The sequence below is a fragment of the Aphelocoma coerulescens genome, chromosome 22, assembly GCF_041296385.1.
Source record: "Aphelocoma coerulescens isolate FSJ_1873_10779 chromosome 22, UR_Acoe_1.0, whole genome shotgun sequence".
Classification (NCBI taxonomy): Eukaryota; Metazoa; Chordata; class Aves; order Passeriformes; family Corvidae; genus Aphelocoma; species Aphelocoma coerulescens.
The window spans coordinates 1,076,298-1,089,490 of NC_091035.1; positions in this window are offsets into that span (position 1 = coordinate 1,076,298).

Below are 13,193 nucleotides of genomic sequence, written 5' to 3' on the forward strand. Positions count from 1 at the left end.
CTTGCGCTTCCACCTGGACTCGGGATCTGGTTCATCCAACCCACCGGGCATTTCACGGGACCCTCAGATCCCTTTGGGAAAGAGTTTTCCTGGGAAACCTTCGGAAATTTTGAGTTTGTAGCCGTTTTGCTGGTGATTTAGCTGAGAACGGGCTTGGAAAACTCCAAGCGTTGCAGGAGCATCACCTCCAAGCCTGGATGGAGGAGTTTTGGGGGGAATTCGCTTTCCTTGCTCCCTTTTTTCCTTCTCCCTCCCCGCCGCCTCCCCCAAAATACTTCTGTGCATCACAGGGAGAGACCCGCCAGCTCCAACACGGGTTGGAAAAGCTGGAGCTGAATTCCACCAGGACTTTTTCAAGGACCCAGCCCCACCTTAACCCTTTCGCCGTCCAATTCCCACTTCTTTCCCCACGGGAAAGCACCCGCATTCCCCCCTTTCTTCAGCGGGGCCTGGATTTGGGGGAAAAAGGGGCAATCGGACGGCATGCATGTTGTTGGAAGAGGATTTAAATGTTTCGGAGGTCTGATGTCCCCAAATTAATTAGGGGCCAAAATTAGTGATGACCCCAAATTAATGATGTCCCCAAGTTGATGAGGGCCCCAAATGATCAACGTTCCCAAATTAACCCAACCAAATTAATGCACAAAATCTAACGAGGTTGCCAGGGGTTTAAATGGCGGTAAAATACTGCAGGGAGGGGGTGCAAAGAGCGTTTTTGGGGCTCCCCCCGGCTGCTCTTGGGGGGCCTGTGGCTGCTCCCACCCCCTGCGTGGGCTGATGCCTCAGTTTCCCGAGGGATAACCCCACACTGACCGGGGTTTGGGGGTCCCGTTACCCCATTTTGGGGGTATGGTGTCAGGCGTTTGTGTCCACGTCCCCCTTGTGTGCCCTCTGTGCCCCAGCTGCACCCCCCCGTGTCCCACTCACGTCCCCCTTGTGTCCCTCCCTGTGTCCCCGCTGCATCCCTCCCCTTTTCTCCCCCAGTGTCCTCCCGTGCCCTCTCTCGTGTCCCCCGTGTTCCTCCCCGTTTCCCCCCAGTGCCCCCCTGTGTCCCCTCCCGTGTCCCCTCTGTGTCCCCCCACGCTCCCCCCCATGTCCCCGGGGGTCTTGTGCCTCTCCCGCCCCCCGCGTGGGCTGATGCCTCAGTTTCCCGGGGGGACAATCTCACAATGACCGGGCTTTGGGGGTCCCGTTACCCCGTTTTTTGCGGGTGCGGGGTCGCGGGTCCGTGCCCGTGTCCCCCGCGTCGTCTCCGCGTCCCCCCCCGTGTCCCCCTCATGTCCCCGCTCCTGCGCAGCGCAGGGAGCGGGCGGGCGGTGCCACTGCGTGGGGAAGGGGGGGGGCTGCGCGTGGGGGGGGAAAGGAGGAGGAGGAGGAGGAGGAAGAAGGAGGAGGAGGAGGAGGAAGGAGGAGGAAGGAGGGAAGAAGAGGAGGAGGAGGAGGAGGAGGAGGAGGAGAGGGGGGGAGCAGGGATGCGGCGCTCATTCCCCCCCCCGGCTGCAGCGGGGCGGCGGTGAGGGAGCGCGGAGGAGAGGGAGACAAGATGGCTTCCTCCTGAGGGCCGGCGCCGTGCGGGGCCGGCGGGGGCTGCGGGGGCAGCGCGGGGGCAGCGGCGAGGTAAGCGCACCCCTTCCCCCCAAAAACACCCCCTCTGCACCCCCTCAGCCCCCTCCCCCCTAAAATAATCCCCCGCCGGGCTTGCGGGGCGGTGCGGGGGAGGTTAAAGACCCCCCCCCCCCCCCGCGGTGCTGCCGGCCCCGCGGGGCCGCGAGGACAAAGCGGCGGGGCCTGGGGAGGGACACACGCCCCGCGCCCCCGCCCCCGTTTGGTGGCTGTTTTCCTTCTTTTATCCCTTTTCCTTTCCCTCCAGCATCGCTTCGTGGGGGGGGTAGGGTGGGGGTGGGGGGGAGAACGGGTAGGGGTGGGAGGCAGATAAGCCTTAAGGTGCACCGTGCCCTCCCCCCCCCCACCCCATCGTTATTCCCCCGTGTGCTTTCCGCCTTTATTAATGATCATTTGTATTAATTGATGCCGGCCGTCCCCGAAATGTGCTGAGCTCAGAGGTGCGGCGGGGTGATGCGAACAAGGGCGATGAGGCTCCCCGCCGTGACGTCACGGTGACGTCACTCGCCGGTGGCAGCTGTCATCCCTCGCCGTGACGAGGACCCGGGTCCGGCGCGGGCACCCCCCGCTCTCCGTCACGCCGCCAACGACGGGGGCACGATGGAGGTGGGCAGAAAAAGCAGCTTGTCCCCCTCAGCGGGGTCTCACTTGCCCGCCCAGGCGGCGGTTTGGGTTATCCCAGTGCCGAGAGCGGCGTGCTTCGGTGGCGGGCAGCGCTGCGGATGCTGGTGGCTCCAAGGGACGTCGCCGAGGTCAGGGCAGAGCGTTGCCAAAACGCGCGGCCGCCCCGAAGTTTGGAGTCGGCGGTGAGCGGCTTTTGGCACCACGTGTTTTCGCAGGGATGGGGATGCTTCAGATCTCGCACCCGGGGATGCGCCGGGCGCGTGCGCCCGCCAACGCCGGAGCTGCCTCCGGAGCGGCGGATGCTGTGCAAAAAAAAAAAAAAAAAAAAGAATCCAGAGCTCGATTTCCACCGGTGGCAGGTGCCGGGGCGGTGGGTTCGGGTGCCGGGATGCGCTGAGCGGCGGTGCGGCCCCGAGGTTGCATCATGCTGGGAAGGGCTGGGCAGCGCCGGAGCAGAGTCCTCGCAGGTTGTTACGGTGGCCCCATAAACGAGCCCCACTCTTGGCCTTTGGCACCTCATTAGCTGTGGCGAGGTTTGTTTTTCGGATTGCCCGACATGGACTCTTTGTCGCAGGTAATTAAGGGGGGAAGGTGGCTCCGAAGAGGAGACGGTGGGATCTGGGGAAGGCAAAGTGTGTGTGTCCCCAACATTTTGGCTTTTCCTTGGGGGCCTTTGCTGGCCCCACTGGGAACAAGGATGGCATGATGGCTCTGGGACACATGGTTGTGCTTTGGGTCTGTGTCCCAAAAAGCCCTTCTTGAGGTGTCCCTGGCGCTGGCACACTGGGAGTGAGCTGTCCCCACGGCACCGGGGTCCCCAGTCCCCTTCCTGCATGTGCTGAAGTCCCCATTCCCTGTCCCCATGGCAGCAGGGTCTTTGGTCCTGATTCTGCATGTGCTGCAGTCCCCAATTCTTGTCCCCATGGCATCGGGGTCCCTGGTCCCCTGTCTGCATGTGCTGGGGTGCCTGGTCCCCATCTCTGTGCCATTGGGATTTTCAGCCTCCTTCCTGCATGTACCAGTGTTCCCAGTCTCCATTCCCACATTATCGGGGTCTGTGGTCCTTTGCCTGTGTGTGCTGGGATCCCTGGTCCCCATCCGTGTGACATCGGCATCCTCAGTCCGTGTGTGCCAGGCTCCCCTGTCCCTGTGGCTGTGTGTGTCCCTGTCCCCATAGCAGTGGGGTTCCCGACCCCCTGCCTGCTCCCTGTGGGAGTTTCCCAGTCCCCATCCCCACTGCGTCAGGATCCTCGGTCCCCTGCTTGTGTGCGCCGGTGTCCCCATCCCCACGGCAGCCGTGTCCCTTGTCCCCCACCTGTGCACGCTTGGGTCCCTGCTCCCTGTTTCTGCAGCGTTGACGTTCCTGATCCCTCCCCTGCATGTTCAGGGTCCCTTGTCCCCATTCCCATGCCATTGGGATCCCCAGTCCCTTCCCTGCGTGGACAGGGCTCCCTTGTCCCCGTTCCCATTCCACTGGGGTCCCAGTGCTCTTCCTGCCTGTGCTGGGCTCCCTTGTTCCTGTGATGTCGGGGTCGTCGGTCCCCTGCCTGCATGTGCCAGCTTTCCCTGTCCCTGTTCCTGTGGCACTGGGGCCCCCATTCCCTGCCCCCACCGTGTCCCTCGCTCCACGTGCGTGCCGGGAATCTTCTCAAGGGGATGTTATGAAGGGGCCAGCACCAAACCCACCGTCCCTGTCCCCTCGCTGTCCCCACTGCGGGTCGGGATGCAGGCTGGGATGAGGGAGATGCCCCCAAATCCCTCTCGGGGACACCCCCCTGCTCCCTCCTCTGCCAGTGCTTTAATCTTGGTGCTTTGAGTTCTGTGTAAAAGGGTGCCAGACCATTTTTGAGGATGAAAGAGCTTTTTTCATTTATCCCCTCCGCTCCCCGGGCCGGCATCCAAGGGGAGATGAAATGAAACGGGAAGAGGCTGGAGGTGAAACAGCTGCGATCAGCTCTGTCCCTGCTCCACATCTGCCCGCCACACCACTGCCAGCCCCGCAAAACCAGCTCAGCCCCAATTTTCTCCTCTGTCCCGGGGCCAAAATCCCCTTTCCCCGGGAGCGGGGGTGCTGGGTGGCGGCAGGGCAGCCTGGGATTTGCAGGCAGGGCTGTCAGAGGGAGCCGTGTCGCGGGGACAATGCAGCGTGTTTGTTTGCTACAGCTAAAATGGCAGTTCTTAAGGGGAAAAAAAAGAGAGCGAGAGCGAAGTGCTTCTGCACATCCAGTCGCCGCATCTTTTGATTAAATGAGATTTTGCTGTCGAAGGGGGGAGCTGGGGACCACGAGCTCCTGAGCCTGCAGTTCCCATCGCAGCCAAATGAGGGGAAAAAAAAAATTCCGAACCACCCCGAGCTCTGAAAATGCTGTGAAAAAAAAAAAAAGCCGGATTGGAGCAAGTTGTAATTGCTGCAGTTGTCAGCGCGGAGGCCGGGGATGCCGTGGGGTGACCGGAGGGTTTGTCACCGCGGGGCTGGTGGCACGGCCCCGCTCACCGCGGCTCCGCTTCCCAGCCTGGCTGGAAAGGATGGAGAAACATGCTGGGAGCTGCAGCTGGGATATGGCAGGGAATGGGGAGCAGGATGAGGAACAACAGAGCCAGGGGCTCCGAAGAGCCTGAGCCTCGGAGGAGCCCGGTGGTGTGGCAATTAAAGCCTCTGCACTTAAGGCCGTTGCGTTGAAGCCGCTGCAGTTAAAGCTGTGGCGCCTAAATCCTCGCCAATTAATGCCGTTGCAATTAAAGCCCTGGCACTTAATTAACGCCATCGCTGCACCAGCCCTCGTGGCAGTGCCGGCTTCTCCCAGCCGTGCCAGGTGTCTCCATGAGCCTTCCTGGTTGGAATAGCTGGTGCAGGAGCACACTGGGAACACACTGCTGGCCCACTGGGACACACTGGGAACTCCCTGTCTGCCAGCTGGAGCACACTGGGAGCATACTGGGAGCATCCTGCCTGTCCTCCGGAGCACACTGGAAGCTCACTGGGAGTGCACTGGGAGCACAGTCCCTGCTGGCTGGACCACACTGCCTGTCCTTTGGAGCGCACTGGGAGCGTCCTGCCTGCCCTGTGGATCACACTGGGAGCACGCCGCCTGCCCTCTGGATCACACTGGGATCACACTGGGAGCAAACTGGGAGCAAACTGGGAGCACACCACCTGCCCTCTGGATCACACTGGGAGCACGCTGCCTGCCCTCTGGATCACACTGGGATCACACTGGGAGCAAACTGGGAGCAAACTGGGAGCACGCTGTCTGCCCTCTGGATCACACTGGGATCACACTGGAAGCAAACTGGGAGCACGCTGCCTGCCCTCTGGATCACACTAGGATCACACTGGGATCACACTGGGATCAAACTGGGAGCAAACTGGGAGCACGCCACCTGCCCTCTGGATGACACTTGGATCACACTGGGAGCAAACTGGGAGCACACCGCCTGCCCTCTGGATCACACTGGGAGCACGCCGCCTGCCCTCTGGATCACACTGGGATCACACTGGGATCACACTGGGAGCAAACTGGGAGCATGCTGCCTGCCCTCTGGATCACACTGGGATCACACTGGGATCACACTGGGAGCAAACTGGGAGCACACCGCCTGCCCTCTGGATCACACTGGGATCACACTGGGAGCGCGCCGCCTGCCCTCTGGATCACACTGGGAGCAAACTGGGAGCACGCCGCCTGCCCTCTGGATCACACTGGGATCACACTGGGATCACACTGGGAGCGCGCCGCCTGCCCTCTGGATCACGCTGCCTCCCCTCCGGATCACGCTGCCGGCCGGCGCACGCTGCCTGCCCGCACATGGCTTTTTTTAGGTTTACAAACATGACGGGCCCGTGCACGCGCCGCTTCCCCCCCTCCTTCCCCGTGAGTCATCAACCCCGTCACCGGGGCCGGGGAAGCCGGAGGCGGCGTCGGCGCTTTCCCCGTGGTGCTGCTGACCCCAGCCAGGGGCGGGGGGGGGAAAAACACAAAAGGCAAAATCAGACTTTGGCTTTCCGTTCTTTTAACCATTCCTTGTTTCCACATTTGACGAGCGAGATGGGGAGGATGCGGATGGCGAGCGTGGCTGCCATCCCGGCTCGTGGGTGGTCTGTGGCGAGGTGTTTTTGGAGAGGACCATGGCACCGGCTGGAGGGTGGGAAGAGTTGAAACGTCACTGGCTTCCCCAGCTTCCTCACCCTTTGTTGGTTGTTTCCCTAGCCTTGGATTTAAGGCGATGCCGATCAGTGTGGTTTTGGGGATGGGTGAGAAAAAGCTGGTGAGGATCCCAAAATGTTGGCAGAGGTGCTGGCAAAAGCCTCCTGGGGGCCCGGCAGTGCCGGCGAGCGTGGAGATGCCGAAGCCCCCGCGCTGAGCTCATCGGCTGAGGTGGCTCTGGTGACTCAGCAGTGCCGGTGCTGACTCAGCGGCCCCAGCCCCCGGGGAGGCAGTGGGATAGCGGGAGAGCTTGAAATTTTTGGGTAGAAAAAGGGACTCCTTTGTACGGCGTGCTGCAGTTTGCTGATGCCAAGCCAGTATCTGTGCTGCCAACGCATTTTCCACACCGTGCACCTTCCTCCTGCTTTGGAAAAGGGATTCCATCCAAAGGGGCCGCGTCTCCCACCTGCCACGAGATGCTTTTCCCCACGGGAAACGGGTCGTGGCGGTGAAACCAGCTCCAGGTTTGGCAGGGGTGGCGTTTTTCCTGCTCCCAGATGGGGCAGGGCCCGGCTCCCACTCATCTCCCGGCTCCTGCCCGCCGGCCGTCGCGCCGCCAACTTGCCCGTGCTTGCCGGGTGGGAGGGCGGCGGCACACACGGTTCTCCTCCTCCTCCTCCTCCTCCTCCTCCTCCTGTGCCGAAGGTCGGGCTGTGCGGCGGCGTGAGGAGCCCCACGTCCCGGGGAGGGGGGCACGGCAGCATCCCCCAGGTATGACGGGATGGGGGTGACCTGGAGGGGAGCCAAGCACCTGTGGGTGCTGGCTGGCACATCCCTGACTTGCACCTGGGGACCGGGAGGGTGCAGGGACTCCTCCTCTGTTCAAACCGGGGGCAGAGGCTGGATAACTGGGGTGCAGTTGGGTTAGTGCATGGCTGTGGAACAGATTTCCTCCTCGCTCCTCTGAATCTGGCTTTTCCCCCTGGCTTGCGATGCAAAGTGACCGGCAGGGAGGAAGTGTCCCCACAGGGGGGCTGGAGCGGCTGGGAGGGGACGGAGCCGGGTGCTGTGGGGAATGCTGGCAGCAGGGCTCTGAAATCGGGCCTGGTGCCATGGGGGCGGCCGGAGGGGGATGGGAAATGCAGCTGGGCCGGGTGGGAGGTGAGGAGAGGCCCCAGGCCTTCCCCGTATGGCCAATGCGCTTCCACTTCCTTCCCATATGGGTCCTCTTCCTTCTCTGCCCCTGTCCCTTTCTTCCCTGCTCCCTTCCCACTCTTCCTCATTCCCCTTCCTCCTCATACCCATCTTCCTTTTCTTTCCCCTCTTCCCCTCCTTGCCCATCCCCTTTCTCCCCTTCCTTCTCCTTTCTTCTCTTCTTTGCATTTCTCCCCATTTCTCTTCATTCCCTTTGTCTCCTTCCCCATCCCTTTTTCCCCATCCCCTTCTTCCCCTTCTCCTTCACCTTGCCTTTCTCCTTTTCCTTTCCCTCCATCTCATTCTCCTCATCTCCTTCCTCTTTGCCTTCCTCTGCCTCCTCCCCTTCCTCTTTCCCTTCTTCCCCTTCTTCCTCTTCCCTTTCTTCCCTCTCCCCTTCCTCTTCTCCTTCCTCTCCATCCCTCCTTTCCCTTCCCCAGGGACGGAGCAGGCACGGTGATTCAGCCTTGCCAAGCCGGCCCCGGTGCCAATCTGGGAGCCGGCACGAGAGGAGCCAGCTGTGTTTAAGGAAAAAACCGCTTCAAGAAACAAAAATAGTCCCGTGGGGTTGGGTTTTTTTTCCCTCCTTCTTTTCCCTTTCAAGAGCTCGGCTCCCTCCCTGTCCGCCCGGAGCCGGCAGCCTGACGCGGCTCCGTGCCGTGCCAAGCCTTTCCCCCTGCCCGCGCCAACTGGTGGCTCCCGGCTCGGCTCCGCGCCGCGCTGGGAAGACGCAGCGTGGTGGGAACACACGCTGTGGCTTGGCTGCGGCATCCTGCTTCCCAAAAACTGCTCCAGTGGGAGCATCCGCTGGGAGCATCTGCTGAGGCATCGCTCGCCTGTCCGCAGTGCTGAGCATCCCTGCTCCGTGTGTCCCTGCTCCGTGTGTCCCTGCTCCGTGTGTCCCTGCTCCCAATGTCCCTGCTCCAAATGTCCCTGCTCTGAGTGTCCTGACCCCAAGCATCTTCACCCAAACATTCCCACTCTGAGCATCCCCCCTCCAAACATTCCAGCCCCAAGCCTTCACCGAGCATTCCTGCTTCAAACATCCCTCTGCTGAGCGTTCCTGATCCCAAGCATCCTTGCTCCGAACACCCCAAGCATCCCCACACTTGATTGTCCATTCCCCAAGCATCCTGACCCCAAACATCCCCACCCCAAGCATCTCTTCCAAAAGGGAAAATACTTTTCCTGCAGGAAACGAGGCAGTTGGAGGTGGGAACAAATTCTTTTCCACCTTGGAAAAAAATCCTCCATCTCCCTTGTAAGCCCCCGGCACTGGCAGGATGCCAGTGCAGGAGCTGGGAGCGGGACTATATCGCATTCAACTGGCTCATCACACCCCAGTGAGGAGGAAAAGGGGGTGGAATAGTTGCTCCAGCACCGTCTGGAGAGGGGTCATGGCCATGGGGGTCCCTGAAAGCGCTCCTGGGACTGGAGTAAAGCAGAGCCGGGCTTCCCGCAGTGTAAATCAGCTCAGCTCCCTCGGCATTGCCGTTATTCCGGCTTTTCTCCGGGCTAAATGAGGACAGGAGTGAGCAGCTCAGCCCCAGCGCTGGGGTCAGCTGGGGCCATGGAAACAGCTTGGAAAACAAGGCGGGAGAGGCGGCTGTGGCCGCCCGCGGCGGCGGGAGGCAGCGGGACCACGAGCCGGCGCGGTGGGTACCCCGGCCGGGGGGAGCTGGGAGGGGCACTGGGGGCTCTCACCGGTCTCACTCGGCGCTTGGGCTTCCCAGATTTCCTTGAATTTCCCTTTTCAGGGGTGTCGAGTTGGATTTAGGTCATCTGCTCCTCTCTGGCCTGCCTCCCGCTGGCATCGGGGGACTGTGGCGGTGCATTGGGACCGGGAGGTGGTTTCCCATCTCTCGGGCTGTGGCGATGCATATCGGTGCTCCCCAGGAGCATCAGTGTGATTCCGGCAGCATTCCCGGCCCTGGCACAGCCCTTCGGTGGCACCAGCTGAGCGGTTTCTTGTTGTAGGGTCTCCAGTGCTCAGGGACACTCAGGGCTTCCCCCGGCGGCGCCCCTAACCCACCATCCCAACGGAGGATCCCCGGGGTTGTTGCCAGAGGAGGAAAACCACAATCCGAGTGCTGGGGCTGGCTGGGCTCCACTGGAGCGGGGCCGGCAGCCAAGCTCCCTCTTGGCCGGCCCATGCCACCGGCTGGCAGCAGCTCCCGCTGACCTCCGCAGCTCCCGGCCGTGCCCTCGCTGCAGCTCTGGCACACGGTGCCCCCCCCAGCCACCCCGATGCCACTGGGAAGGGCTCAGCATTCCCACCGAGCTTCCTCCGCGCTCCTCTGACTCCCAAATTCCACGCTTTTATTCAAATCGTGTGGTTTTTGCAGTGGGGTGGCACCGAGCGTCCCAGCTGCTGTGTGTGTGTGTGCCAAGTTGCTCCGTTCTCTGCAGCTCCTGACCCGTTTGGCTCCTGCCGAGGGGTTTAACAAAGTCCCAAAATATTTATTTTGGGGAATCTTTGGGGCCCTGGTGTGGGGAGCAGGTGTTTTGGGAGGACGAGGGATTTAAAATCCATTTCCCTGCTGGCTTTGGGTGGGTTTAGTTTGTTCATCGCACAGCCTAGCAAGGAGGTGAAAAGAGTTAATTTGAAAACGTGAAAAAGGGGAAAAATAAAGGGGGAAAAGCGGGATTGGAACAGCTCAGGCTGTAAGGAGGATGGATGGATGGATGGATGGATGGATGGATGGATGGATGGATGGATGGACGGACATATGTCCCTGTGGGGACCCAGATCATCTCCTGTTTTTTGGGTCAGTTTGAGGCTGCTTTGGGATTTGGTGTATAGGACTGTGGGGTTCCTGGCCATGTAGGGGTGTTGGATGTATAGGTCACTGGATATATAGGGTTGCTGGGCATATAGGACTCAGGAATTTAGGGTTGTTGGATATATGGGATTGTGGGATATCTGTGTTGCTGGATAGAATGAATTGCTGGATCTATCAGGTTCCTGGGTTGCCGAAGGTATGAGATTGCTGATTTTATAGGGCTGATGGATACATAGGGATGCTGGAGAGATAAGGTTGCTGGATGTGTGGAGTTGCTGGATATATGGACTGCTGGCCATATGGGATTGTTGGATGTGTAGGTCCCACGATTGGGTATACAGGACTTGGATATTTAGGATTGCTGAGTGTTTAGGGTTTGTTTGGTGTGTAGGATTGTGGAACATTTAAGGTGCTGAATATATAAGCTGCTAGATATGCAGGCTGGTGGAGGTGTTAGAGATTGCTGATTATATAGGGCCCTGGATGTATAAGTTTGCTGGATATACAGGTCCTTGGTTGTATAGGTTATATAGGGTGGATGGATATATAGGATTGCTGGATATACAGGTCACTGGATCTATAGGGAAGCAGGATCTGTGGGGCAATAGGATCTGTAGGGGAGCGGGATCTATAGGACAGCAGGATCTGTAGGGCAGTGGGATCTTTAGGGCAGCTGGATCCATAGGGCACTGGAATCTGTAGGGCACTGGGATCCATAGGGCACTGGGATCTCCAGGGCAGTGGATCCATAGGGCACTGGGATCCATAGGGCACTGGGATCTCCAGGGCAGTGGATCCATAGGGCACTGGGGTCTATAGGGCACTGGGATCTCCAGGGCAGTGGATCCATAGGGCACTGGGGTCTATAGGGCACTGGGATCTCTAGGGCAGTGGATCCATAGGGCACTGGCATCTCCAGGGCCGCTGTTCCTGCCGCAGCAGCCGGAGCTGTGGCCGTCCCTCCCCGCCGGGTCCCCCCCGGGGCGTGCGGGTCGAGGCGGCTCTCGGGGCCCGGCCAAGGTGGGCGGGCGGGCGGTGGGGCGGGCGTGGGGCCTCTGCTGTCCATGCGTCCGTCCGTCCATCCATCCCCGCTCCGTCCGTCCGTCCATCCGTCCGTCCATCCCCGCTCCGTCCGTCCATCAGTCCATCCCCGCTCCGTCCATCCCCGCTCCGTCCGTCCATCCATCAGTCCATCCCCGCTCCGTCCATCCGCTCCGTCCATCCATCCATCAGTCCATCCCCGCTCCGTCCATCCCCGCTCCGTCCATCCCCGCTCTGTCCGTCCATCCATCAGTCCATCCCCGCTCCGTCCGTCCATCCATCCGTCCATCCCCGCTCCGTCCATCCCCGCTCCGGCCGCAGCCGGCCGGTCCGTACGTGCGCGCGGCGCCGGCACTAATGGCTCCTCCAGCTGGTTTGGCAGGGGGCGGGGAGGGCCGGGGCTCCCGGGGCTCCCGCAGCCCCGCTCGGTCTTTCCTCCCCGGACGGGCCCGCCGTCGCCTGCGGCTTCGCCTCCCGCCCCGCACACGTAAGTGCCGCCCGGCCAGAGCCAGAGCCGTGCCCGAACCGGGCCCCGTGCCCCCGCCGCGCTCCCCGGCGCTCTCGCTGGGTTATAAACGACTCCCGACTATTCCCAGGGAGCGCAGCCCAGGCTGGAAACGCTCCAAGCCGGGCTCAGCCTGTGTGGTTGGTTGGTTGGTTTGGTTTTTTTTTTTTTCCTTCCTTCTGTTTAAGGCATTTAAACTGAGGGGGGGGGGGGATTAAAAAGAGGAAAAACGGATTTTAAAAAATAAATGTTTTTGTCCTCACGGGGATTTTTCCCCCTTTTGTAGCGCCCGGAGGATGCAGAAGGGGCTGTGCAGGAGCAGCTGAGTTAACCCGAACCATATCGCTTGGTTCTCTATTTTCATTTATTTCCTCCCCTCCCTCCCTGCCTCCCCTCCCCAGATTTTATCCTTTCCCGGGGTGAATGGAAAGAGGTTTGGGCAGACAACACTTTTTCCGAGGGAAATATCCTGAGGGCGGAGGAACTGTTGCCCACGGCAGGGAGGGGGTGATTGCTGCGGGTGCAGCCAGAGAGCGTCGGGATGGGGAGGGGGATCGATTTTTGGGGAGAAGCTGCAAGGTCCTCCCATCTCCCAGCCAACAGGGCCAGGAACAAAAGGAGCTGGATGGGAGAGCCAGGAAAAAAAAAAAAAGTTTTATATATATTTATGTATGTGAAGTTTTTTTCCTCCACTGATTTGGGGAAGGTTTTTGGGTTAACCCTTTAGGAGCAGCGGGGGATCCTTTGCTTCTTCCTTTAGTTCACAGGATGGACTATTTTCCTACATTCCCAGCCCAGTTCCATAACCCAGTTTATGGGATGGAGCAGCCCAGGACACCTCCCTGGCCCTGTGGCTGATTTTTGGGGCTTCCCCTGCCCTTTCCCAGCAGGTTCCTCCCTGGGGAGACCCTTGGGGCCGCTCCCCACCCGGAGCAAAACAGGTTTGCCATCATTTCCCTGGGCTGGCGCCACCACCGCGACGCTTCGGGCCACCAGCGTGTCCCCCCGAGCCCTTGGGTGGGGGGCTCAGGGCTTTTATCTCCCTGGCACTTGGGAAAATCCCCTTTGGCTGGGCAGGAGGAGCAGGAGGAGGAGGAGGAGGATGACGGCGTAGGAAGGACGGGCGAGGCCGTTTCTCGCTCGCTTTGCAAAGGAGAGCGGAGGCGTGCTGTCCCCACCCTGCCCGGGCTGCGGGACAAGCACTTTCTCCTCAGACCTGACCGACCGGTCCCGTCGCCCACGGCTCCGGCGGCGGCTCCGCGGCTGCCGCGGAGGCAC